The 27,984-nt window shown below is 34.9% G+C and overlaps 1 pseudogene; it reads right to left on the reverse strand.

Moving 5' to 3' along the window:
• Window positions 1-622: 622 nt before the first annotated feature.
• On the reverse strand, window positions 623-26,790 carry LOC121461622 (annotated as a pseudogene).
• Window positions 26,791-27,984: the final 1,194 nt, after the last annotated feature.

A 27,984-nucleotide genomic window follows, 5' to 3' on the forward strand; every position in this document is an offset into this window, starting at 1 on the left:
CTTTGTTGTGTGTATTCAAACAGTTATTGAAGTCAAAGGAGGCAGTAGAATCTTTTGACTAATATAACATTTACATAGTAATAAAATCAAGCAGCTGTAGTTGGTTGCTTTATTAGTAAATAGTCTACTTGGGTAATACTATAGAGTTTACATTAAGCGTCATGAATTCCCAGAATAAAAAAGTATTTTCTGAACTTCACAATCAACTGTATCACATCCAATTCACACATAAATACTACTGATACCTAGAGTGAAAGAAGATAAGTGATAAAAAAAAAACAAGGAAATAGCACAAGGTGTGCACATAACAATGTAAAAGCACAAGCAACTGAAAATACAACAACTTTTCCAAAAAAAATCACTTATCTAGAAATGGCATCCACTGAGAGTGAATTATAGGAAATGGCAGGCAAAGAATTCAAAAGAATGATTTAATGTATATTCAAAAGAATCAGTGCTTTTGCAGGGGTCAGAACAAAGAGAAACTATTTATTTTGTGTTGACAAACATTTTCCAAATGGATCTGATGGGCAAGGTGTATGATAAGGGAGCCTAGGAAGCCTCAGGGGCCACATCAAAATTATACACTAGGCAGGCACTGGCTGAGGGTATTCAAATGTCCTCAGTCACTCAGGACCATCTGGACAAGTTCTTTGTAGTTGGTACAACCATTGCTGCCCTCATGCCCTGCCACCGACATCTATGCTCTTCTGCTGCTCTCCTCTCACCCAGTGTGACAAGGACCTGAGGGATTTCAGCACTCAGTACAATACTGTTCCATTCTATCTTAAATACAAGAAGCCTTTAACATAGTTCTCACAATCTCCTTGATACTTGTTTTTGGCCACAGTCTGCAGCATGGGAAGAAAGCAATCAATGTCCAGCATGTCTGTTTCTCTCGTCACTCTTGGGATTCCACAAGAACTTATGCACCTTGGTGTTGGTAGGGTTCTGGCCTAAAGCCCTCATCATGTCCTTATATTAGCTGTACAAGATTTTGCCATTACCTGTTCTGTCAAACAACTGCTAAGCATTCTTGAATTCTGTGGTCTAGTCCTCAGTGAAGACACCTATCTTGACACTTCAGTTCTGGGGGACCCTTTCAAACTTAAAATCAGAAAGCCAAGAGCATCTGAAAAAATGTGTTTCAAGTTCTGAAAGGCAGCTGTCAAAACAAGCTAATATACACAAAAACGGCTATTAAAATTGAAGTAAAAATAAGAACTTTGAGGTTTGATAGACGGTTTAAGACTGCTGCCCTTGCAGAGAACCAGAGTTCAGTTCCTAGAACCAACTGTAATGGCTCACAACTGCAAGTAACTCTAGATCCAGGTGATCTAGAGCAAGAGATCTACTGTCCTCTATGATTACCTTCATACACGTAGTATACATACAAACAAGCAGACATGTACACAATTGTAAATAAAATATTCTAGTTAAAAACTAATAAATTTTTTCAATGATTAAAAATAAGATAAAGGAATTTATGGTTGTAACAGAGCACCAGAACTTAGTAGGCACCTAGTCCCTAGCACAACTGACTCCATGATTGATGTACCACTCAGGCCATAAAACTAAGCATGTAGATAGCTCCACCTGCCAAAAGTAAAACAAAGACCTAATCCATCAAAGTCCATAGTTCTGGGAAAGTCCTTAAATACAGTAACCTTCCTTTTTAGATGCTGTAGTTCTGCTCCTAGCTAACTGTTCTTAATAACTGAAGTATGTCAACCCAGGACATTTTTTTTTTTGAGTAAAAGTTCACACCGAGGAAAGTTCAGTGCTACAGTGGGATCCTGAACACCCAGTGTAGTATGTAGTCATCAGCAGGCTAATAATGACTTTCTACTTACTGACTTAAACCTATGTCCAAGTGTAGTCAGAGGCTGTTCATTCTTTTCCTGGATGCTCAGATCCAAATAATCACTCAGAAACTGTATCAATTACAACACTGCCTGGCCTATTAGTTTATGCATATTTCCAGATAACTCTCACATCTTAAGTCAACACATCTATTAATCTGTGGATCACCACAGGTGCGTGGGCCTACAGGCAAGTTTTTGGCATTTATCTGCTCTGGCATTCGATACATGGCATTTCTTTGACTCTGTCTACTCTCTCCTCCTCTATCTGCTTGGACTCTCCACCTTGCCCTATTCTGCTAGACCACTGGATGAAAGAGCTTTATTCATTAACCAATAAAAGTGACACATAGACAGAAGGACCTCCCACATCATCCAAGCAATCTTCTCTGGTAGAAAACACCACTATAATGGTGACTAAGTAAGCTCTACAGAAGATACTTGTAGGAAACTCTCAGGCTAGAAAGAAAACCAAATCTATACATAAGGCCTGAAGAAAGAATAAATCATACTGGAAAAATATACTTAATTGAGAAAAAACAAAATAATGCAGAATCAACAAAAGATATGAATCAATACATGACTTTTAATAATAATTCTAAATGTTAATGATCTCAATTCCCCAATGAGCAGACACACACACTCACTAGTGGATTCAACCAAATATCAAGAAAAACCTATTTATTGCTTTCAAAAATTACAAATCATCACAAAAGAACGACCACAATTTAGGGTGAAAGGACAAAAAGAATATATTTAAAGCAAAGGAACCTTGGTAACAAGTAAGTGTTTTTTTGTTCTAATATCTAACAATATAGTCTTTGAACCAACACCAATGATGAAAAAAAAAGAGAAAACATAAAGAAGTTAATTTTATACTGATTACAGGAACAGCTCATCATGAGGGCATGAGATTTTAATCATATATGTACTGAATGTATGGGAGTGCAATTATATAAGACAAATACCATTAGATGTAAAGATACAGAATAAATATAATAGAATAGTAATGAGTGACTTCAATTTCACACTCAATCTCATTGACCTATCTTCCCAATAACAATAACAAAAATACATAAAGAAATACTCACATTAAATAAGATTATAAATCCAGTAAAATAATCATGCATCTACAGAACACTACATACAAACACTGACAAATATATTCTTCTTAGAGGCCCATAGACTTTTCTCCAAAATGTATCATCTATCTGGTTACAAAGTAAAACTCAAAAATACAGGAAAGTTGGAATAATTCCTTCTCTTCTATGTAAAAAAAAATGAAAGAAGAGTACAAAACAATAGAGAAACCTAGAATACACACAAAATTGTCGAGATTATACAGCAAATGATTGAATAGATCTTTGAGGAAATATAGAATGAAACAAAAACCTTCTTTCAACCTGAAATCAATAAACAACAACAAAGGCAAAAAACAAAAAAAAAAAACAAAAATTACTTACTTACAGAATAAAATAAAAGCAGTATTAAAGGAAAATTTCATAGAGCTACAAAATATAAGCATCTATGCCACATCCATTTTATAGCTATTGTGAATAGAGCAACAATGAACATTGTTGAGTAACTATCTCCTTAGTAGGATTTTTAATCCATTGTGTGTATGCCAAGGAGTGGTACAGCTAGGACATATGGCAGACCTTTCTTTAACTTTGTCATAATTTTGTAAATTGATTTTCAAAATAACTCCCTACCAGTCTGAACTCCCACCAACACTGAACAAATGTCCCCCCATACTCATTTACTGTTGAGTATTTTATTGATCTTATCTACTGTAACTGGATTAGAATAAAATTTCAAATTACTTTTAATTTGCTTTTTCAAGATTGCCAGGCTTGGTGAACACTGTTGTAAGCCTTTTTTGACTGTTTTATTTCTTCTAAGAACTCTCTTTTCAGATCAACAGTCAGTTATTTGATGGGTTATCAATTATCTTGATGCTTTGTTGGGTTCTTTGTATAATTTAGATATTAATTCTTTATGAATATATACTTGGCAAATATTCTCTCCCACTGACTATAATTACTGAAATACATTTTTTTTAAATTCCATGTAGATTTAGAATGTATGGAGTTCTTTAGACTATCATCACTGTTCTAAAGATACTAAACCCACAAAAATAATTCTTTTAAACTAGCCTGACTATTTCTCATTCCAAATAAGAAAGTTGGAATCAGATGCACACGCAGAATATTAACATACTGAATTTTACTTGGATTGCACATGGTCTGTAGAATCTAAAATATAATGGCTTCTGGTTTTGGATTTTACAGGGTTCCTGTGTCTGTGATCATCTGTGTCTTTGTATCTATATGTGTTTTTTGTGCTTTTCCTTTGCCCCTTTCCCTTCTGTTTGTTTGTTTTGACATAGACATATTCTAGTTTATTTGATTTTGTTTTATCTTGTCTTAGTTTGTTTTATGGTTACTCTTTTGCCTACTACTTGTTTTAAACCCAGAGACAGAAAGGATGCTGATTCCAAATGGGAGGGGAAATGGGGATTGATCTCTGAAGAGTTACTGAAAGGGAAACTGTAATCAGAATGTCGTATGAAAACACCCTATTTTCCACAAAAATATAAACTGAATTTTTAATATAAGTAAGTTGTACTTATTAATATATATTTGAGGAAAGTGGGCTCTCACTGAATTTCTCTTGACAAAATCTCTTTGTGTTCATTGACTTAGAACTCTAAATTATTAATACCTCACATCTATAGATATAGCTCATGAAATTATTATAGCTTCATGGTGAGAACAGTGTAATTACCTTTTTTGTTGAGCTGGGATAACTGATTTATTCTGGCAATGACAAATTCCATGCATGGACATAAACAAAGCTTAAAGAATGTTTGTATATTTGTGTTTGCCTTCTAGAAAGTTTTCCTTTAGCAGCAGAAAAATCCTGGGTCAAGTAGTTGTCAGTCTATGGTGAACGGGAACTTCATCAGCTAGTTCTTTTAGTTGCTGGCACAGAGTACTTGACAAAACAACATAGGAAAAAAAGGCTTACTTTGTCTCATTGTTGGAGAGAGTATGGCCCTTTCCAGGAGAAAATGTCTGCTGGAAGTTGTGGTCCAATCAACAGGAGCTGTATATTTAGATAGTGCTTCTTGGGTTATCTAGTAGCAATTAGGTAGAATTTGACAAGAACCAGAAGCACATAGAGCGTCCTAAGGCCTAGTCCAACATAGGTTTTATATCGCAGTGTTTCAATGATGACTCTCAAGATAACACTACTGTGAGTTCATAGGGGATATTTCACCCTCAAACCATAAAAAAAATACATAATATGGAGTGCTATATATAACCTAAATCTTACAGCAAAATCTAACTCATTACAGCCAAGTTATTCATGTTGCACAGACAAAGAAACATGTTTATTTTCATAAAGCAATTTAACTTGGGGAGTTTGGTTAGGTAGCACCATGTGACAAGAGCTACCAGCAAAAGTTGCTGTAGCAAAGCCTGGAATGAGTATCCATGGTTTCAGAAAAGGGCAAGAAGGAAACTGTTGTGGGTTGTACGAAAATGGTGTGCAATGTAAAAGGTAGGAAATGTACTTCTACATTGTGCAGTGACTAGCTAGTTGGTAAAAGCACCCCCAGGATAACAGAGAAGGTAGAAAACATACTTAATAAAACTGTTGTACTGATTTAGGAAAGTTGGAGGACATCTGTTAAAATATTGAGATGGCTTCTGCAAGCTGAGTGTGATAAATTTCAATAAGCTTTGACTGAACTGGACATAGCAAAATCAAATTGAGAGCTAGAATTTGCAAACTTTTAAAGTTAAACTAATGTTTATCTTTTACAATATTAATATATGGTTACTATATTTAGCAAGGAGGAAAAGATGAGCCTGTAGAATATCAATAAAATATCTCCTCAGAATATGACAAAATAATCACATGCTGTTGTAGCATTGAAAAAAATAAGTACCTTATAGATCTTTCCAGAAGGAAAAAAATTAAAGGTACCACCCACATCTACTAGACTTAGGGAACCTGTAATCACAATTAAAATGATAAATATCGCTCAGAATTTATTGCTACGACTCTTGGAATATGACCACGAGTAGAGTTAAATACATAAAAACTGTCCACCTTTTGAGAGCGGCAAAAATGATAGTTTTTGGAAGTGCTGTGATGTCAAATTCTTTTGAGTTAGAAATAAAAAAAATGTTCAAGATGTAAAAAGACCTTTAATATATTGTAACAAAAAGAAGGTTGGAAGTCTTCCTCTGTCCCAGAAAACATAAAAGAATATTATTTTATGTGTTTTTCAAAAGTGAAGATTTTGGAATGACTAGATGAGAGAAAGTACTGATGAGAAATGACAGAACAGAGTACCAACCTGGGGCCTACCCAAGAAACATTGCTTGCTCCCAAGGTATCTTGGGAACATTTATTCAGGGGGAATACAAAACTTCTCCAGATCATTGGTTTAAATAAGCATTCCATTTTTATTATTCTTTTTGAGTAGTAATGTTTATTTTTTTTCCTCAATTTAAGGAAGTCTGGCTTCTTATAGACCATTAGTTATTGATTAGTTCATACACTGCTGGATCAGAAGAAAGTGTACATTCCTCCATTACTGGTGGGAGTGTAAACTTGTGCAGCCACTTTGGAAGTCAGTATGGCAATTGCTCAGAAAATTAGGAAACGGTCTACCTCAAGACCCAGCAATACCACGTTTGGGTATATACCCAAAGGATGATCATTCATCCCACAAGGACATGTGCTCAACTATGTTTATAGCAGCATTATTCATAATAGCCAGAACCTAAATGTCTCTCAACTTAAAAATGGATGAAGAAAATGTGGTACATTTACACAATGGACTACTAATCAGTGGTAAAAAAAAAAAATAATGGCATCTTGAAAATTGCAGGCAAGTGGATAAATCTAGAAAAATTATATTGAGTGCAGTAAGCTAGACGCAGAATAAACAAATATAATATGTATTCACTCATAAGTGGCTTTTAGACATAAAGCAAAGAAAAACCAACTTACAATCCACAATCCCAGATAATCTAGACGCCAAAGAGTACCCTAAGAGAGACACACATGAATCTAAATAGGAAGGAGAAAAAGACATCTCCTGAGTAAACTGGGATCATAAGGGTGGAAGGGGATGAGGGAAAGGGGGGAGAAGAAAAATATATAGCTCAGTAATAACAATAAAAAGAGAAAAAAATAAAATGGGTCTGCTGCTCCAGGGCTTTGTTTTTTACCAAGGTTAAATGAGACATCAGAAGTTTTTAGATTAAAATGATATATTTTACATTTAGCCTGAGTTCTTTTTATTATTATTATTATTTTATTTTTGAGACAGGGTTTCTCTGTAGGTTTTGGTGACTGTCCTGGAACTAGCTCTTGTAGACCAGGTTGGCCTCAAACTCATAGAGATTAGCCTGCCTCTGCCTCCTGAGTGCTGGGAATAGGTGCTGGGATTAAAAGCATGCGCCACCACCACCCGGCCCCTGAGTTCTTAACTATCCTAAAGTCACTTTTCTGCTGCAGTAGAAGCTCTGTATTACCTGTCCTTTCCTTGAGTTTTATCTCATGATATGCTTTGATTAAATATGACATGTCACCTCAAAAATTTAAAATATTCTTTTTATAGTGATGTTGACTCTTGAGTTTCTGCCTTGCACACATTGAAGAACATGAGTTCTTTCCATGGAGTCTAAGGAAAGCTAGAGCAGCGTGGGTATGGGCTAACCCCAGCATGCAGCTAGGAGACAAACCTCAAAATGCACAGCTGAATACAATCAGTAGTAGTTGAGCCTCTACTTCTCTCTTTTTTTTTGAGTCTCTATTTCATAAGCATGAAATCATGGTTGTGCCGTTCAACATGGTTTTGAAGTTTGTATTTTGTCAGTGTCTAATTTATTCACCTTTTGAAAAAGACAGACATTTTATGTTTAGTTTTATGCTTTTAATTTCTAAAGTCACCACACAAAGCAATGAGTTTCATTATATCGTGTCATTATGCCCTTCATATACATATGTTAATATGAGTATATTTATTAACTTCCTTGCTCTCAGTTTTTTCTTCTTGTTTCCTTTGCCTCCCCAAATAGAAAAAAAAAATAGAACCTTTTATTTTGTAACATGCATTACATTATTTTCGCATTTTGTCATGTCCCCTTCTTCAAGATCTCTTCCTCTTTCACTTACATGTCTCTTTTTATTTTCAGGACTTGTACATGCAAACATGCGTGTGTAAATGCATATTTAAATTTAGAATCTGAAAATGAGAGAAAACATTTCATTAAATTAAATTAAAATGATTTCCAATTCTGTCTAATTTTTAAAAATATAAAAATTTTATTCTTCCTAGATGAGTAAAATATTTTATTATGTAAATACTTTCATTTTACACATACATCTGTTGATGCAGTAGACATACTCTATTTTATAGCTATTGAGAATACTGTGGCAGTAATATAGCATGCCCATGATATTTTGACTTAATCTGTGAGTGAATAGTCTAAAAGTTTATAGCAGTGTTGTTTGCTGGTTTCACACGCAGCATTTTGAGGAACGTCCACACTGACACACAGTGAACACAACAGTTTACTTTCTCACAGCAGTGGATACTAGTTTTCTTTCTACGTCCATTCTCCGCATCATTTACTTTCTTTTCCTTGATAATAGCTGTTTTGACTAGGGTGACACTGAATGCAAAAGCAGGTTTAATTTTCTTTAGATCTGAGAAGCATTCCATTATCCATTCGTCTGTTGATAGACATCTAGATTGATTCCATCCCTTAGGCCTTTCAAGCAGAACAGCAGTGAACATGAATATACAAGTAGCTCTGTATTAATTTTAAAGTTATTTGGGTATGTGCTCAAGAATGGTATATGTGATCCATGAAGTAGATATATTTCTAGATTTCTAGCAGATACATTTTTTTTTGAGAAATCTCCAGGATAATTGCTGTAGTGGCTCTACTAGTTTATACTCCCACCAACATTATATAGGGTTTCCCTTTCCCTACATCCATGCTTACATTTGTTTTCAGAAACAGAAATAAAAACTTACAATTACATGTATGTTTGGTTGTAGTAATAAGAGTGGCAGAGCTGCATCCCTAGCACCCCAGCTGCCTGCTAGCTTATGCCCGAAATAACAACACACAAACTGTATTCACTTAAACACTGCTTGGCCCATTTCTATCTAGCCTCTTCTAGGCTAACTCTCGCACCTGGACTAGCCCATTTCTAATATTCTATGTAGCACAGCTAGATGTGCTTACCGGGAAGATTCTAGCCTACGTCCATCCTGGGTCAGAGCTTCATCGCGTGTGTCTGCCCGGAGCGGGGCATGGCGTCTCTGCTCCAGAGAGCAGAACTGTCCGTCTGAGCTCACGTCCTCTTCCTCCCAGCATTCTGTTCTGTTTACTCCTCCCACCTATGTTTTAACCTATGAGGGCCAGCCAAGCAGTTTCTTTATTATAATTAACCAATGACCTTCCTCCATCATTTGATAACTAAAATACATTCTTTATTAATTAAAACATACATTAAAATAGAAATAAAATATTAATATCAAGACAAATGAAAATACAAACACAACAGCAAGTATTATTTAATGTAACAAAATAGTTTGAAATGCCTGCATCAAACATTCTTAAACAGCCTAATTTTCAACTGCAACAAACTAGAAAAGCAGAAGACAAATTTCATAATAGAAAGAAGAGGAATAACGAGCAAAATAGATATAAATGAGACAGAAATAAAAAAGATAATAAAATGTCAATGAAGAAAAGACTTTTTAAGTTACTAAATTAATACACAAGCCATACAAAGTGTGATGGGGTAAGAAAGAAAAAAGATTCACATACAGTCAACCAGAAAGGGAAGAAGAAACAGTTTAACTAATGCCATCATAATAAACTGCAAATAATTTTAGACCCACCTATTAGATAATGCAAATGGAGATAGATTCCTAGAAAGAGACAATCTGCCAAGCTGAATAAATAAGACATAGAAAAACTGGGTAGTTATCTAAGTAAATTAAGTCAATAATGACTTTCTAAGAAAACAGAGTCCAGCAACAGGTTGACGTGGGATAATTTAACCAAACTTTTAAGTAAGAAGGAATATTAAGCTTTATTTACCTCTTTAGAAAAATTAAAGACCAGAAGTTAACTATAAACAAAGCAAACAGTGTGAGAACAAACCAGATACTTCAAGGAAAAGAATCATAGGCTGATATTCCTGAAGTATGGGTGTAAATATTCCAAGAAAACCGCAGGCAAGTTAGAATTCTGTGATGTGTTGACAGGATTCTTCAATATGATCAAGTGGGATTGACCCTAATTTACAAGAAGTGTACAGCATACACATGTGAATAAATGTAATAGACTATATTACATCAAGTGTAAAAATGATCAGATTATCTCTACAGAGGAAGGAAAAAATATTTGACAGTTTCTCATAATAAAAATCCATACGTTATTCGTAGAAGTACTTTCTTACCTAGGTACTCTACATATATGTGATAGGTGTATATCATGGTCTTTTTGGGGAACTCAACAGTGGGAACAGAAACTATCCCTGCCCAGTATCAATACAATGTGAGGTGCTTACTCTTTCTACTATTCGATACGGAATTATTTTTATAGATCTCCATGAAGATCTGCCCATTTTTTAGAAATGCAGGAATGGATTTGAGGGGAATGGGAAGAGGGGATGCAGCAGGATGGGGGAAAAAGGAAAAAGAAGGGAAATTGTAGACAGGATAAAAAATAAATAATTTTTTAAAAAGAGAGAATGCCCTGAATTTGATAGAGAATATACATGAAACATCTATGGCTAAAAGCATCCCAGATGGTGAGGAGTTGTGTTTCCTATAAAATCTTAAGCAAGACAGAAATATCCACATTTGGACATCATAGCAAGAGCAAGTAGGCAAGAAAAAGAAATGAAAGTCAACTATATTTAAAAGAAAGAAATAAAATTACCTATGTATATGACATGATCTTCTTTATGTTTTGCATAACTAGTCTAATCCTGTGGCACAGACCTGCTTTTTACAGTAAATCATCTTCTGTCTGACCTTCAAGAGTCAAAATTATAAATATTAACCACAATTTCTTGGTTAATATTTCTCATCTCTTATTTACTTTTTCTTTTTAATATTATGTTTATTGGTGAGAGGGCATTCATAGCCCAGCACGCATATGGGAGTCAGAACCAAGGGATGGGGAGTTAGCTTTCTCCCTCTATCTTGAGTGTTCTGAAAATTCAACTCACCATATCAGTCTTCATGGAAAGAAAGGTAACCCATTGAAGTGTATCTCTAGCCCCTTGTGATAAACAGTTTAACATTATAACAGTTTGAACTTTCATATCTTGATGGACAATAATTTGGAAGTTCATAATAACTTTAGAAAATTAGAACTTGCATGTGATCCAGAAATATTCAAAGAATATCTTTAAGATATAATTTATTACCAACTGGTCTTCAGTCATTAATAATTTTTGAAATGTGTTAAATGAATGTAAACACACACCAAGGGCAATGAAATATTCTTCAGCTTTAAAAAAAAAAGAAATCCCATCATTTGTGGTAACATGTGGCAACATTGTGCTCCATGAAATAAGCCACTCTCATAGAAAGGCAAGTATTCAATCTCATTTATTTGTAGAATGTGATGAAGTCAAATATATTAAAGGTGAGAGTAGAATTGAATCTTGGTATACAGAAGCTACAAGGTGGAGGAGATGAGGAAATATTTGTCAAATTAGTATAAAGTAACCATTGACCACTCTATGAGTCACTTTTCTGTTGCTATAATAAAACGCCATGATCAAGGCAGCTTATGGAAGGAAGTGTTTATTTGGGACTTATGGATCCAAGGGGATAAGGTTCCATCATCATCATGGCTGGAAACCATAGCAGCAAGCACCTTGACTGGCAGCAGGAACAATTGAGAGCTCCAACTACAAATGAGAAACTAAAAGAGAACTGGAAATCACGTGAGTCTTTTGGAATCTCAAAGTCAGTTCTCCCACCATATTTTTCCAGCAAGGCCACACCACCAAAGCCTCATCAAACAGCAACCAACTGAGGACAGAGTATCCAAATACCCGAGACTTACGGGAGACTAATTCAAACCACCAGAGCCAGGTGGAATAAACTTTGTAGTACATCATAATCTGATAATTAAAATTAACTATAATGCATTGTTGTTTAAAAATTAAGAGAATTAGTATCAAATATTGTCCCCTCTAAAGTTGACAAATAAGAGTAGGCAATGGATAGGTTAAGCAGTGTTATTTAATCATTTCATAATATGTGCACATGTCAAACATGAAATTGTATATCGTGAATATGTATAATTTTATCAATTAAACTTTATTAAACCTAAGAGAACTTTTAATTAGAAAATATGCATAGCCAGACCCAAAAGAAAATGAGAAAATATCTGAAAATATGTTTACAGTAATTCATAATTATGCTAACTAGAATGGATGGAGAGAGGAAATGGTATTTCATTGACCTTTCCTCCAATTTAATTATTTTCTCAGGTAGCATTACCTCCAAAAAGCAATAGAACATCATAGTTTGGGGTTCAAGTTCCAGAGCCAAATCACTTAAGATTGTGGCTTTAGCCTTTACTAATTATATTGCCTTGTCAAATAGTTTAATTTCTCAGAGCTTTAGTGTAATCATCCATTAATGATAATAAATAATTATACTATAGATATTACAGATTTGAAGTACATTAAAAGTTCAAAGCACAATAAAAAACTACTATGAAAATAAAATGTTATCCACCTCTGATATTACTTTATCCTTATCATAATTAACTCTACATTAAAATTGTTCTATGATGTTCATGTAGAGTAAAATATTCAGATCCAGTGTACCATTTCTGATGAGCTTTATATCTGTACATATACCACTCAAATCAAGAATTATATTACTTTCCTCACTGATATAAAATAGGAGTCCTCGCCTTTCATAGGCAGGTATTATTCAGACATATTAGCAAGAATATCTTTTGTCTACTCATGGATTTTCTGTAAGAAGAATGCACAATTTTTGACTGAATATATTTCAGATCCACCTACCATCCTGTATCCATCTGTTGCAGTCTTGGATTGTTTGTAGTATCCATCTTTTGTAGTATCCCATCATCTCCTATAAATGCACATCTGTGTTGTTTTCATCCTGAAACTTATGAAAAAACAATCTTAAGTATGTCACACATGTCTTTAGATTTTCAAGAGACATTTGTATGTTATTGTTTCTTTCTTGCTTAGGAGTAATGTGAAATCACTGGATATTGAATATATATGAGTTAACAGAAGTGCTTATTATTCCTCATTCTCCAAGCAATGAGTGAGAATCCTAGTTCTTCCCTCACCAAATTTGAATTAATAAGCTTTACTTTTTATTATTTTTTTAAATTATCAGCTTGTTTGTTTCTAGAGATTTTACTGTGTGGAATGTCACCTCCCCTGGCTTCACTGCATATTTCTTGATTGACAGGGTGAACAGAATGCTATTTCTTTTACAATAGTAAATGGTCGCTTTCATGATGTTTATGAAAATGGTTTGGATACTCTGTTGTGTATTTGTTTGAATCATAAGATGTTTTCATATTTTAGATTTATGTTTATACTAGCTAGTTTTATGTCAATTTCGCAGAAGCTGTGTCAGGTGGAAAGGGAGGACCTCAGTTGAGAAAATGTCCCCATTAGATTGATGCCCAGACAAGGCAGTAGGGAATTTTTCTTTGTTGGTGACTCATATAGTAGAGAACAGTGAGCAGTCCTAGTCCTAAGATCATGGTAATAGGTATTGTGCATAAACAGAATGAGCAAACTATGAGAAGAAGCCAGTCAACATTACAAGCAGTGCTCCTCCATGGCTTCTGCATCAGCTCATGCCTCCAAGTTCCCACTCTGAGTTGCTGCCATGAACTCTTCCAGAGATGGACTGTTATGTGCAGCTATGAACTGAAATAAACACTTTCCTCCTCACTCTGATTTTGGCCATGGTATTTTGTCACTGAAATAGAAATCCTAACTAATACAAAAATTGATAACATTTTATGGGGTATTGCTGTGACAGACCTGCCCACATGTTTTGGGGAAGACTGTGGAAGTACTTTGGAACTTATGTCTAAAGAAGCTATCAAATCTTAAAAGTGGGATAACTATTGTGAGAACATGATGGGTAATGCTGAAGGAAGTGCGGATGATTGATGTCTGGATTGTGAAGTTTCGTAGGGAAGTTGGGGAGTCCCTTGAAGATTATGTAGGGACTGGTCATATGACATATATGGGTTTTTTATTATTCATTTATTTTTATCTATTCATTTTACATATGACCAAAGTTTCTCATATGATGTTTTCAATTGAGAATATGTGGTTCTGATCACTTAGAACTAAAAATTTGAGGATGATTAACAAGAAGCCAGAACCACTAAAATGAAAGAGGTGCTTCTGGATTCGAAAGCATAAAGCATAAAGCATGAAGAGCAGCCGAGACTTGGCACTTTGTCACAGGGTTAGAGTCCTTAAGGAGAGCCATCAGTGAAGGAGAGGGAGACTATGAGTGAAGGCCTAGGCCAGTTGTAGAGAATTTGGAAAGGGAATGTCATGCATGAGATGACCACCAAGAGAAGCAGAAGGTATGGAGTGGAGCTGGCCTGAGCCTATGAGGGTGATGTGTGTGCAGTACCAAGCCCTTTGAAAACTAGATCGTGAGTTATAGAATTCTGACACTGATCTTTATCTTGTTGGTCTTTGGTTTTGTTTTAGCCTAATTGTGACTCTATTCTTTTTCTTCTGTCTTAAAAACATTTTCAATTTGAGAGTTTGGAGGCATGGGAGGGGTTTGAGGGAGGTTATCTGGGAAAGGCTAAAGGGAAAATAGGAAGGGAAGAATGTGATGTAGTTATCTTTCAATATAAAAATAATAACAACTGGGAAAAAGTATTTCTATTTTTTTACTTCACAGGAGCTCACAGTTCAGAAAATTTTGAGTTTTAGAGAGACTATAGATATTTTAGAAACTTTGGAATTTTCAGATGCTTTGGATATTTTAGATTTGAACTTTGAAAGTTCTAAAGAGGGTGAGCTTTTAGAGTGGATGAATCTGTAAAGACTGTTGGAGCTTTATATAATCATAGCAACATTAACATGACATCTTGGGGACCAATGTGAAAGGAAAGGTTATAGCTGAAAAGTGATGTGTTTGTGAGTCATGTTGATAATGTTTCAATTGTGCTGTACAGGTATAGATCAGCTTGACACAAGCTGGTGTCATTTAGGAAGAGGAATCCTCAATTAAGAAAAGTCTTCTCTTCTATTGTACTATGGACAAGGCCATAGGGTATATTTTTTTCTCATTTTTTTTCTTTCCTTCACTCTTTCTTTCTCTTTTTCTTCCTTTCTTTCTTCCTTTTTTCCTTTCTTCTTTTCTTCCTTTCTTTCTTTCCTTCCTTTCTTTTTTCTTTCTTTGTTTGTTTGTCTCTTCCTTCCTTCTTTCTCTTTCTTTCTTTCTTTCTTTCTCTTTCTTCTTTTCTTCCTATCCTTATTTTCTTCCCTCATTCTTTCCTTCCTTTCTTCTTTCTTTCTTCTTTGTTTGATTGTTTCGCCTTTCTTTCTTTTTTTCTTTCTTCCTTTCTTTCTTTTTTTCTTTCTTCCTTTCTTTCTTTTCACTTGATGTGAATGTAGACTAGCTGACTCTGGGTGGTGCTGCTCTGGGCAGATAGTTTTGGGTGTTATCACAAAGAAGACTGAGCAGGCCATGAGGGGTAAGCAAGTAGGCAGCACTCTTCTATGTGCTCTGCATCATCCTTGACTCCAGAATACTGCTCTGTTTGAGTTCCTGCCCTGAGTTTCCTCAGTGATGGAATGTGATGTGGGACCATGAAATGAAATAAACACTATCTTTCCCACATGTCTTTTGGTCATAATGCTTTATTACTGAAATGAAAATCCTAATAAAGTTAATGGAATATGTGTTTTATGTGTTACAAATATTTCTTCTAATTACAGAAAAAATAGTTCTGTTATTAAAAATGGCTTCACTAATAATGTTGTCTGGCAATGTTCATTTAAATATCTTCTATCACTTTTCTTATGTAAGTAACAGGTGTATTATTTCTGTTTTATCCAATAAATTTAGATGTAACCTCCATAAAACATTGTCATACTGTTTTCTAGACTGACACGGGTATTTTACATTCTTATCAGCAAGATAAAACCATTCTAGGTATTTTATATTATTGTGACTTGATATTATTGAATCCTATTAATTTAACCTTGGGAGCTTATATTGTTGTGGCTTTAAATTGCATTTTTAGAGTGGCTATAGACTTGGACATCTTTTCATATGATTATCAATCACTTACATGTCCTCTTTGAAGAAAATTCTGTTTACATCATTCATTTTAAGTGGCACTTTTAATCCTATTATTGAGTTGTAAGTGTTTGTATTCCAGAAGCCTCTTGTCAGATACAATTTTTATTTTCTCACTTTTAAACATATATTTTATTATTTTAGCTCTCTCTTAAGAATCAAATGCTTTTGATTTTGCTCATCATTTTATTTTTTCTAGTTTTTGCTTTATGAGTAGTATTTAATAATTTATTTCCCTTCATTCACTCTTTTCAGGTTCTAAAGTTACAAGTGCATAGATTATAAACAAAATCCACTCATTTATTCTTATTGATTTTATGCTATTGTAAATATAATTGATTGTGATTAGTCTTTTGCTAATATTTGGAGCATCTACAGAAAATACAATTGACATAACTGCATTAGTTTTGCATTTGCATCCTTGACACATTCATGTTTGCTAGCATGTAAGTGTGGCCAACGTTTACTGAACAGAACTACTGGTAAATGTGGAGTTAGATGAAATTGATTGTTTCTGAATCTTGGATGTCATTAAGCCTTTTACTATTGTGAACAGTGTGTTTCTTGTTTGATAAATGTTTTCTTTTCCCAAGGATTGTGACTCAATGTTCGAGGAAGGGAGCCGCTTATTCTTCCCGGCCACCTGGCTAGCTTACACCTGAAATAACCACACAGAAACTCTATTAATTAAATCACTACTTGACCCATTAGCTCTAACTTTTTATTAGCTAACTTTTACATGTTAATTTAACCCATTTCTATTAATCTGTATATCACCATGAGGTTGTGGCCTATCAGCAAAGTCTCAGCATGTCTATCTCTAACTAGGTAGAGGGTCCATGGCATCTCTCCTTGATTCTGCTTTCTTCCTCCCAGAATTCAGTTCCATCTTCCCCACCAACCTAAGTTCTGACCTATCAGGCCAATGCAGTTTCTTTATTCATTAACCAATGAAAGCAACACATTGACAGAAGGACCTCCCACTCCAATTCAACACTATAATGCCAGAATTTAAAAAACTGACCCAAGAAGCTTGTTGTATGCATGTAGGTATGTAGGATAACATACACCATATAGCAAGTTTTATATGGGCTACAGGGTCCTAAAAGTGTGTCTCAAATATGTTCAGTAAAATAGCAGGATACAAGAATAGCAAATAGTAGCATACCTATATACTAGCAACAAATACACAAATCAGGGTATAGAAAATCAGTTATAATAGCCTCAAAAATAATATTGAATTCAATCTAACTAAAGAAGTGAAAGGTCTATATAAGTAAAACACCTTAATATAATAAAGAAAGAAAAGAAGACACAAGAATATGAAAGGACCCCATCTAAATTTGTAGAATTAATATTGTAGAAATGACCATCCTTTAAAAAGTAATATGTAGATTCTGTGCTACCCTCCAAGATTACAATATAATTCTTCACAGATTGAAAACTCAATCTTAAAATTAATTTGGAAATACATGACAAAGAATGGGGAAGAAATCCTAGAGTAATTTTTAAATCCTGCTGGATGTATTGTACTTCCTAATTTAAAGTTACACTATCAAAACCACAGTGTTAGAAACAGTGTGGTATTAGAATAAAATCAGATATATTAATCAATGGAGTAAAGCTGAGGACCCAGTTAGAAGTACATGTCCCAATAGTGACTTGAGTTTTGACAGAGTCCAATTACACACACACACACACAAAAAAAGAAACATATTTAACAATAAGTGCTGGACAATCTGGTTGGGTACATGTAGAAAGAATGAAACTAGATACTTTTCTTTTTCAACATAAGATCTGATAATCTGAAACTTTTAAATAAAAGGCCTGGCAATGCTATAGCATACATGGGCAGTCTGTATATGGTGCTTTTGTTGATATTCTATATTCGCTTTCATGGTCTAAGTTGATGAGGATGGCTGGCCAGGTCTCTTCCTCAAGAGAACACCAGAACTCATTACAGATGGCTGTTAGCCACCATGTGGTTCCTGAGGATTGAATCCAAGACCTTTGAAAGTGCAGGCAGAGCTCTTAGATGATGAGCCATCTCTCAAACCCCACATTTAAAATTAACAACTGACAAATAAGACCTCATGAAACTAAAAAGCTTCTGTAAAGTAATGAATTACAACAATAGAGTGAATAAGCATCCTAAAGAAGATGGACAAATTCTTCTCAGCTATACATCTGATATGTTTGTGTCTAGAATAAGTAAGACACAAACGTTTAAACACCATAAACAAAAACAACCCTAATGAAAGAAGGAGCATGGAACTAAGCAGACTTCTTAAAAGATAAATACAATGTTTAATTTTAAAAAGTTTGACATCCTTAGGCATCAGGAAACCATCTTACACCAGCCAGAATGGCTAAGATGAAAAAAAGCAAATGATGAAAAATGCTGATGTGAAAGTGCACAAATGATGTGGGATTCCCCTCTGTATGCTGTGAATACCATTGGTTAGTAAAGAAACTGTCTTAGGCCTGTGATAGGGTAGACTAGAGCTAGGCATGGAAAACTAAACTGAATGCTGTCAGAAAGGGGGCAGAGATGGGAAGAAGCCATAGAGCCTCCACCAGAGACAAATAGATAATGTTGGAACTTTGCTGGTAGGCCATGAACCTCATGGTAAAATATAAAGTAATGGAAATGGGTTAAATTAAGATGTCAAAGCTAGCCAATAAGAAGTTAGAGCTAATAGGTCAGGAGGTGATTTAATAAATACAGGTTTTGTGTGGTTATTTTTGGGAGTATGGGCAACCAGAAAAAGAACAAGTGGCCTCCTACAACAAATTGGTGCCCAATGTAGTGGAATATATCCATATTAAACCTGAGAAAGCTTGAAAGGAAACTCTAGACACACACACACACACATAAGTTTAGTTGCATTTTTTTTTTAGCTGACACCTTGCTGTGCTCCCTTAAGAGAGGTCTTCCTCACCAATGATGGTAGAAGGAAAAAAAGCACAGTTTCAAAATGGAAGCTTCCTGGTTCACCAGCACAAATGGCTCTGGCTCTTTTGGGATGTCTGGCCATGGAGCATTTAAATGAGGTTTGTGAACAGAGTGCTACAATTTGCTGAATGACAACATATACTAGCTGTGTGCCTAAAAATGGGACTGTGAGCATGGCTCTCAGAGGTATTGAACAGCTCTGCCATGCTGGGCTTGACAGAGCAAGCAGGCAGGGCCTTGTTTGCCCTAGCAAGGCTGCTGCTGAGATTTTTAAGAAGTCATTAGCATTTTAAGAAGCCATTCTTGTCAGAAAAGGATTACAGATATATGATAAAAACAAACCTAGATAGAAAAGACCTCGAAAGAAGTCACAATGTTGGATAAATGTATATTGGCTTGGGAGCAAGAAGGAAAAAGTATAGAGAGTTATAAAAAAAATGGGTTTTAAAAAAACTAAAGTGTTTAAAGAGACAGACAGTAATAGATTAAAGGAGAAAAGATAAAGTAAATATTAAAAAGTATAGAATAAAAACAAATAAGTCACATAAAGATGGGATGTTCACAGAGTGTCTGAATTATGTATATTATTGTATTTTCTTTGAATTTCTTGACTGTGAAGGAGACATTTCATTTCATACAGAGAGACATTTCATTGTATGAGCTGCTAAGCTAAACCAACATAAAAGTACCTTGACATCAGAATTTGACTCTAAGAATATGTTGCTTTGGAAAAGAGGATCTTCTTTTGTTTCCACAGAAAATGAAAACCTGTGTATTAATTACAGACCAATGTGTTTTGATGGACCATACCCCCCTGAAAGGTCACTGTGAAAACCCCTAAAAATTACTTCACCCAACAAAAAGCAGGAAGCAGTTTGGAGAGAACTATGCTCATGTTCCCAAATATTGTCTATAAATGTTTGTTTACACTTAAAGGTGGATATGCTATAGAGATTTGAATTGGTATGGCTCTTAGTTTATTGATACAAACTTAAGAAAAATTTTGTTATAATGTGTATATGTATTTTTGATCTTGATTAACATATTGTGTTTGTCCACCTCATTTAAAATGTAATATATAATTAAGATAAAATTATATATGTTAGTAGATAATCATCTATAATAGTCAAGCTTGTAGTCATGTTAGTTAGATTTTCTAGATGTACAGAGATATATTTCAGATGGATAGTTAATCTTCAAACCTCTTAAAGACTAACAGAATATGGCATTTAAAATGTTTAAGAACTTAGGACTTTTTATTACAGCAAGATACATCTGCTCCTGGCAGCACCAAGCTACTTCAAGAGGATCATGGGCATTGAAGATATTCCTTATGGAGTTTGCTAGCCATTTTGGCAAGAAACTGCTCTTGCATAGACTGCTTGATGTTATAGTGTATGAACTGGACATGCAGGGCCCACAAAGAAATGACTGCTGAACTTGCCTAAAGGTGAGACAGTCCTTTGGAGTTCCTGCAACATGAAAGCATCTACCAGACATTTTGTAGAACACAGAAAAATGTGACTGACAAACTGCCAGTATAGGCAGAACTATCTTTGAAATTTCCTGCGTTATGGAAAAGTCTGGGATATTATTGGCCTGTAGGCTGAAGATGGATGTTCCAACAGTACAAAAGAACTTTGAGTGACTGTCCACGTAATGAAATGTCTCTATCAATTCTAGAGTTTTGGAAGTTTCTCACACTGCACTTTCTGTTAACTTAGGTAATATTATATCCTTCTAGAATCTTTGATAGAGTTGAAGAATCAATAGCTGTAGTTATAGTTTCCCTTAGATATGATAAAAGAAACAGTAGATATAAATATTATAACTGTAATTCCTGTTTGATATCTGTTTTGTTGTATATAATTTTTCTATGTTAAAGTTAAAATGTTCCTTCTTATTTAAACAGAAAAGGGGAAGTGATGTGGTTTTCCCCTCTGTATGCTGTGAATACCATTGATTAATAAAGAAACTGTCTTAGGCCTGTGATAGGGTAGAGTAGAGCTAGGTGGGTAAAACTAAACTGAATGCTGGAAGAAAGGAGTGAGAGTCAGGGAGAAGCTATGGAGCTGCCACTGGAGACAGACACACTGGAACCTTGCCGGTAGGCTACAAGCCTCATGGTTAAATGTAAAATAATGGAAATAGGTTAACTAAGATGTAAACGCCAGCCAATGAGAAGTTAGAGCTAATAGGCCAAGCAGTGATTTAATTAATAGAGTTTCTGTGTGGTTATTTCAGGAATCTGGGAAACAAGCAAGCAGCCTCCTACAATGGAGAAATGGGAACATTTATTCACTTTTGGTGGAAATGAAAGCAGGTAGACCTGATATGGAAATCAGTGTGATAGTCCCTCAAAAAGCAAGAAATAAATCTACCATATGATATAGCTATACCACTCCTGGGCATCCTGCCTAAGTATTCTATATTCTACTACTTGACATCCTTGCTTCTCCATGTCTATCACTGTTTTAGTCACAATTGCCAGGAAATGAAAACTGCCTAATTGTCCACCAAAAGAAGAATAGATAATGAAAAATGTGGTGAATATGTACGGTGGAATTTTATTAAGCTACAATCAAAATCGAAATTTGTTGGTAACTGGATAGATATGGAAATAATTGCACTGAGTAAGGTAAAAGAAACCAAGACAGAAAAGCATCACGTGGTCTATTTCACATTTGGGTGCTAGCTTTGAGTGTATTTATTTGGGGTGGAGTACCCATAGAGGTCATGAAACTAATGAAGAGCCATAGAAGAAAAGGTAACTCTCCTGGAAAATCACTCTCAGGAGTTACTTAGTTTCAGGGTTTATCTTTTCATGCTTTTCTCACCTTTAGAGATGACAATGAATGTATTCCGACTTCCTCTCTTGTTTGTGACTGAGCTCACTCCTTACAGCCTCTAATATTGTTCTTTATTTGTACTGCTGACTTCATGACTATGATGTGTAGTAGAGAGAGCCTTCCCTGTTCATGTGTGATTGGCATTCTAAATGAATCGTGTGTTGGCATTGATTTATTTTTCTGTGTTTGCGTAGCTTTCTACCATCATTTAATAAAATAATGTTTATTCCTTTTTACTTTTACTTTTTACTTTTATTTCATCTCCTAATTGTAGCCCATGCTTAGGTTTAGTATCTTGAATTTATCTGAGACTCCATGGGAATATTGGCATTGTTTTTTTTTAATATCTGTATATATCCCTGAAAACAATTAGTTTTCATGGTTTTCTCTGCTGGTGAAACATTCTGATACATTTTTGGTTGATTTATTGCTTCTTTTACAGAGTTCCTATTTGTTTTTTTTTTAATTATTTCTATTTATTTTTTTAATTTATCCTCAGATTTTGACCTTTCTCCTCTAATTTCCCATTTCATTCATTTAAAAATCTTTCTTTATTAAGGACTTAAATACATTTCCTTTTTTATATCTTTATTTAAGTCTTCTATGTTGTGATTTTTTTTAATAGTCAACTTGGCACTTTTTAGGATGACATTGGAAGAGAGTCACAAAAGATTGTCTAGATCAGTTTGGCCTGTTCAACTGTCTATAGATGATTGTCTTAATTCACATTAATTCATTTTGGAAGACCCAGTCCTCAACTCGTGATAGGACATTAGAAGCCCATACTCTGTATATGTAGAAAGCTTGACTGGCTAGGTCTTGTGCCTACAACCACAGCAGTTGTGAGGTCATTATTGCAACGGGCGTGTCATGTAACTGTCTGTATTTGTCACCATTCACTGCACAGAGAAATTTCAAGAATCATTCTTAATGTGACTAATAAAATTAATATTTAGAAGGCAGTTTGATATTATATCCCTTTGACAAAATAATAATAATAGGCCATATGACCCGCAGCCATGCGTTCTTGACTAAGTTTACAGCATCATTTAAGATACCTTCTGTAAAGTAGGCCTTAAGTCCAAGTTGAAAGCTCTTAGTTACTCCCATGACACCCATGCTACGTTCAAATTAATGGGCATACCATGCCAGGCTCCTCATTATTGGTTCACAGGGTTGACAGCTGGTAAGGTTTTTGATGGCTACTCCAACTCCAGCATCATGGAAAGTACTCTCACATTATGAATGGCAGTCAGCTTGAAGTATGCCTTCAAGTGAGTATTATCTTTATTATTTCATCTTCTGTGATCAAAGTATTCTGTGTCTTATGCAACATAGACATAACATTGACTTTTTGTAGATAACAAGGAGAAGTGACAATAGCCTGTATTCTTTATGGGATCATCAGGACCCTTGATAAAAGATGTAAAAGAGGTCATTTTGCATTGAACTTTTTGTTGTATAGCCAATGGCTTCTGGGAGGCACATTATTCATCCATTTAGTGTTACTTCAAATGAACTCTTTTTAAATATAAATTGACTACATATTTGCTTGTATAATTGTAGGTTTCCATGTGACATTTTCCGAACAACACTAGTGTTATCTATCCTTCCTCCCTCTCTTCTGTTCCTTTTAAAAGTAGAATGCTAAGTCTGACGAAGAGAGTTTGACAGTTTGATAGATAATGTACTTTTCACATGAATATGAGGATCTCAACTGCAGTCCTCAAGCACACAAAGGTAAGTACACTAGTAATTAATAGTAACTGTAATCTGTAATCCCAATACTCCAATCATCACATGGGAGGAGGTGTCAGGAGAATCCCAGCTGGAAGTTCAGGAGGCAGTTGTCTTGGCATACAAAAAAGTAAACATCAACAACATTAACAACAAAACAGAAACAAGCAAACACAGAGATACTTTCTCAAATAAATTTGAAGAAGAGGACTTAGTTTCTGATCTCCACTTGCATGCTGTAACATGCATAAGCCCACACACATATAAATGTGTACACAAACAGAAATCTCTCTCTCTGTCTCTGTCTCTGTGTGTGTGTGTGTGTGTGTGTCTCACATATATACATACAAAAATATTGAAGGAATTCTTTTTCAGACCTTCCAACTATCTCAGTGTGTTTGACTTCTATAGGGAATCAGGAGTTCATAGGTTAGGAGCATACTGTAATCAAGTTATCTCGTATTCTTTGAGTTTCTTTGTTGGCACAAATGTATGAATCTTTAGTTTTAACTCTCTCTTCATTTCCATCATAGTTAGTCATTTGTTGCGTCACATGTAAGTCACCTGTGAATAGTTTTCCCAAGATATGCTGTTTCTTAGAGTTATTTAATGGAGAACACAGAAGTGTTCTTCACTACTTAATCAGTAGTTCTACAATGAACTGCCTATAGAAGTTTTTTTGGCATCATACTTGTATCCCTGTTAAAGTTCATAGATTGGGAAACAAGATGGCAATAGTATGAATTATATATTTTAATTGGGATATTTAAACTAATATTATTTCTTGTAATGGTAGGTTTTAATTGTGTCTTGCCATTTTCTTTCTCTTCATCACCTTAATCTTTTTATCCTTTGCTCTCTAGTGTGCCCTTTGGACTCATGATTTTCTAGGATTCTGTATTTCCACTATTGGTATTAGCTATACCTTTTTGTTATTTTTACAATGTGAAGTCCTCACTGTGCTGTGACAAAATATTATAGTGCCTGGAGGAATGTGTGTTCTCATCAGAGTTTAGAGCCTTAACTGAGGTCAAGGGGCATAAAGCTGGAGAAAGTCATAATTTTAAGAAAGAGTATGGTAGCAGCCCCACATGATAAATTTGTCAAATTGAGGGGCCAACTTCCAAATGGATAAAAGTTTCCAATGAAAAATAAAGGGCACCTATGAACCTTCACAGAGTCCTGAGTGGTTTCATGCATTTTTTTCCTAAAAGTCCATATTTAGAAATCACATGAGGGGAATTGTGTATGACTACATTAGACCTTGGAAACAATTATTGGCATGCCTCTATCACTTTTCAACTTTTTCATTTAAATTGTCACCCATAGCCACAGTGATTTTCTAAGGAGCCACAGTATGAATGTAATGGACACTGAACCACTAGAATTTACTTGGAAGAAATAAAAACGTGTTGAGAGGTAAAAAAAATCAGAAATTTAAGCACAAATTGATTGTTTAGACATCTATTACTTGAAACTTTTCAGATAATCTCTTTTCCAAATCTCATGTGCAATTCAAATGGAAACCATAATACTTGGAGCTGTGAAAATGGCATGAAGCTTTGTTTCTTTTATAGAAATTTTTGTTCTTTTTAATTTTCCCTCACAAAACATAAACTGGTTTTGATTGATTACTTTCTGCACTTCATGATGCATGCTGAAAATATATGCATTATAGAAGAAGGTATCATTCCCCACTGGAAGATACAAAGCATATTTGCTATGATTCTTGAGATGCAAGCCTTTCTTCCTAAATTGAAAATCAAATATTAAAAGGTAAATCTATTTCAATCTATTTCATGAAGTTCTTTACTGTTCATATATTTTAAGTAACAACTAATAGCTTATTTTTCAAATAAATATACCCTTTGGTACACAACCCAGGTTTATAATATTTGCTGTTCAACCTACATTCCACCCACATGCTATCTTGATTAATTTTCTGGCAGGCAGAACAATGGACATATTTTCATGTAAATGTCATTCTTTATTTCTGATCTCTTTTGTGTGGAAAAAGGTCTTGAGAGTTTTCAAAATCCCACTAATAGATAAAAGAGAAGACCCAAAGATTACTTACACATATACTTTCCATAGGACCTGAAGATATCTCTGTTCATTATGTTATTTCCACTTTGTTTTCACATGACTTTCTTGGCCTTGGCGCAATGTCCAGAGATTATGTTAGCTAATGTCTACCAAGAAGCAAAATTCTGAAATGAGATAGAACAAACACTTGTCTTAAGAAATGCTGGTAGAAAATGTGATGGTCATGAGAAGTTCAAGAGTATGTTTAGACTGATGATCAAGTGTGAATGGAGAGGCATGAGAGAGGACAGGGATGCGGAGGCTTCTCATTCTTATGTCTATTTTCAATCTGTTCCAATGATACCACACTGTAGTTGGGTACCAAAGCAGCAACTGGAGCAGAGCCATTCCTTGTCTAACAGAATTAAGCCTCTTTCTGAATTATCTGTTTTTTTGTCATAAATAACAGATGAATACAGTCCTAGAGTTAGTTACTGATGTAAATGGAATAAAATATTATAATATCCTCTGAACAAAAATGAAAAGAACCACAACATCTAAAGAACCTAAAAAGCTCCTAAAATCTTTTCAACCCCAAAATAAACTGTCAGATCACTTCTCCAATTAAATTCTGGCTTTTCTAAAGTACCAGCATCAAGATAAATAGAGACAATTATTCATTTTTTCCTGTTTTGCTTAATTGCATGTCTTGTGGATTTGGACCCATTTTTCATTTTAAATGTGCAATGTTTCAAACACACCATGCCTAATATAGGTTTATATGAGTAACTTGGGATACTAACCATCATTTACGACATTTGTAATGCTGCTTCTGTGAGGAAGGGCTTCGATGATCCAGGTGATGAATTTGTAAGTGAGCTTTTGGGATACGGCTTGTTTCAGATTTAGAGGTGTCATGCCATTCAACACCACAGAATACAGAATCATTGTAAACTATTAACTGTCTCTGGATATTATCCAGAAGGGCAGAGGATTTCTGTTTTCTCTATCAGCAAATAGATATGATGTCATTTATTCTTTCTTTGTCCTTCCCAGGTTCATTCCTTGGTAGCTAGAAATGCTTCTTAAGCTTGGATTCCTCATTTGCTTGAAGCTTTTGCCTATGACTGAAACTTATACTTGTTCTGAAATAAAAAATAACTTCCCAAGACTTGGTATCACTGGAAATATGGCAGGGAAGAGACACATTGAAGTTCCTTGGGTTAAAAGATCCCTTTGTCTTTAAGTGCTGACTACAGCATATAAGTGCCGTAGGTTGAGATCATTACTTAAGTTTCACACAGTTTATGTGAGTATACTTCATTTACTGTTTTCACATGCTTGCTTCTAAACATAATCAAGCCCTACAAGATAGTTAAATGCAGTGGATTGTGGAAGGACGTTTAAAAGAAATCCCACACTAGCTCAGAATTGAAAAATAGACAGTTATTTATTTAGAGATAGGATAACAAATGAGAATCCTCTGCTGAAACAGAGATCAGAAACCGAATCCTGCAGCCAGAAAAGAGGCCAGATATAGGCTCTACATCAGCATAAATAGTATAAGAGGCCATGACTCAGTGGGTGGGTAACTACTGGCTATAGGATTTCCTACAGCACCTCCCCCTTTTGTTTAAATAAGAGAGTTCTAAGCCTAATACAAACTTATATAGAATAAGAACAAATATATTAAATAATAATCCTATCCTAACTAGTAAAAGTCTTGTATAATAAATAACTTGACTAATTCATGAGAGGAAAGTAACTACAGCTATCTAGTCTTCAACCCCATTGAAGATCCAAGAAGGAAAATAATATTACTTGAGTAAGTTGGAAGTGAAATCATGCAATTTCCAAAATGTGTAACAAATGACAGAGATAACTGGCAACCTGGGCAATCACCCAAAGACTCATTTGTAACGTTGAAGCAACCAAATTTGGCTAAAGCCTAGAATAAATGACAGACCATTTTCAGAGGCAAGAAAATTTTCAATACCATCTTACCCTTTCTTTGCAAGATTTGACAGTCCTGTTTATCCATTTCTGAATACCATGTAGTGGTTGAGGCATGGACATTTTTTTCCCAAAGGTCAGGTTTGCCAAGAAGAAAATAAACTCCATGTAGAGTGTCTTCGGTGTTCA

This window comes from Microtus oregoni, unplaced genomic scaffold, assembly GCF_018167655.1.
Source record: "Microtus oregoni isolate MIOR12 unplaced genomic scaffold, Mior012 000023F_ref0000262, whole genome shotgun sequence".
Taxonomy (NCBI): domain Eukaryota; kingdom Metazoa; phylum Chordata; class Mammalia; order Rodentia; family Cricetidae; genus Microtus; species Microtus oregoni.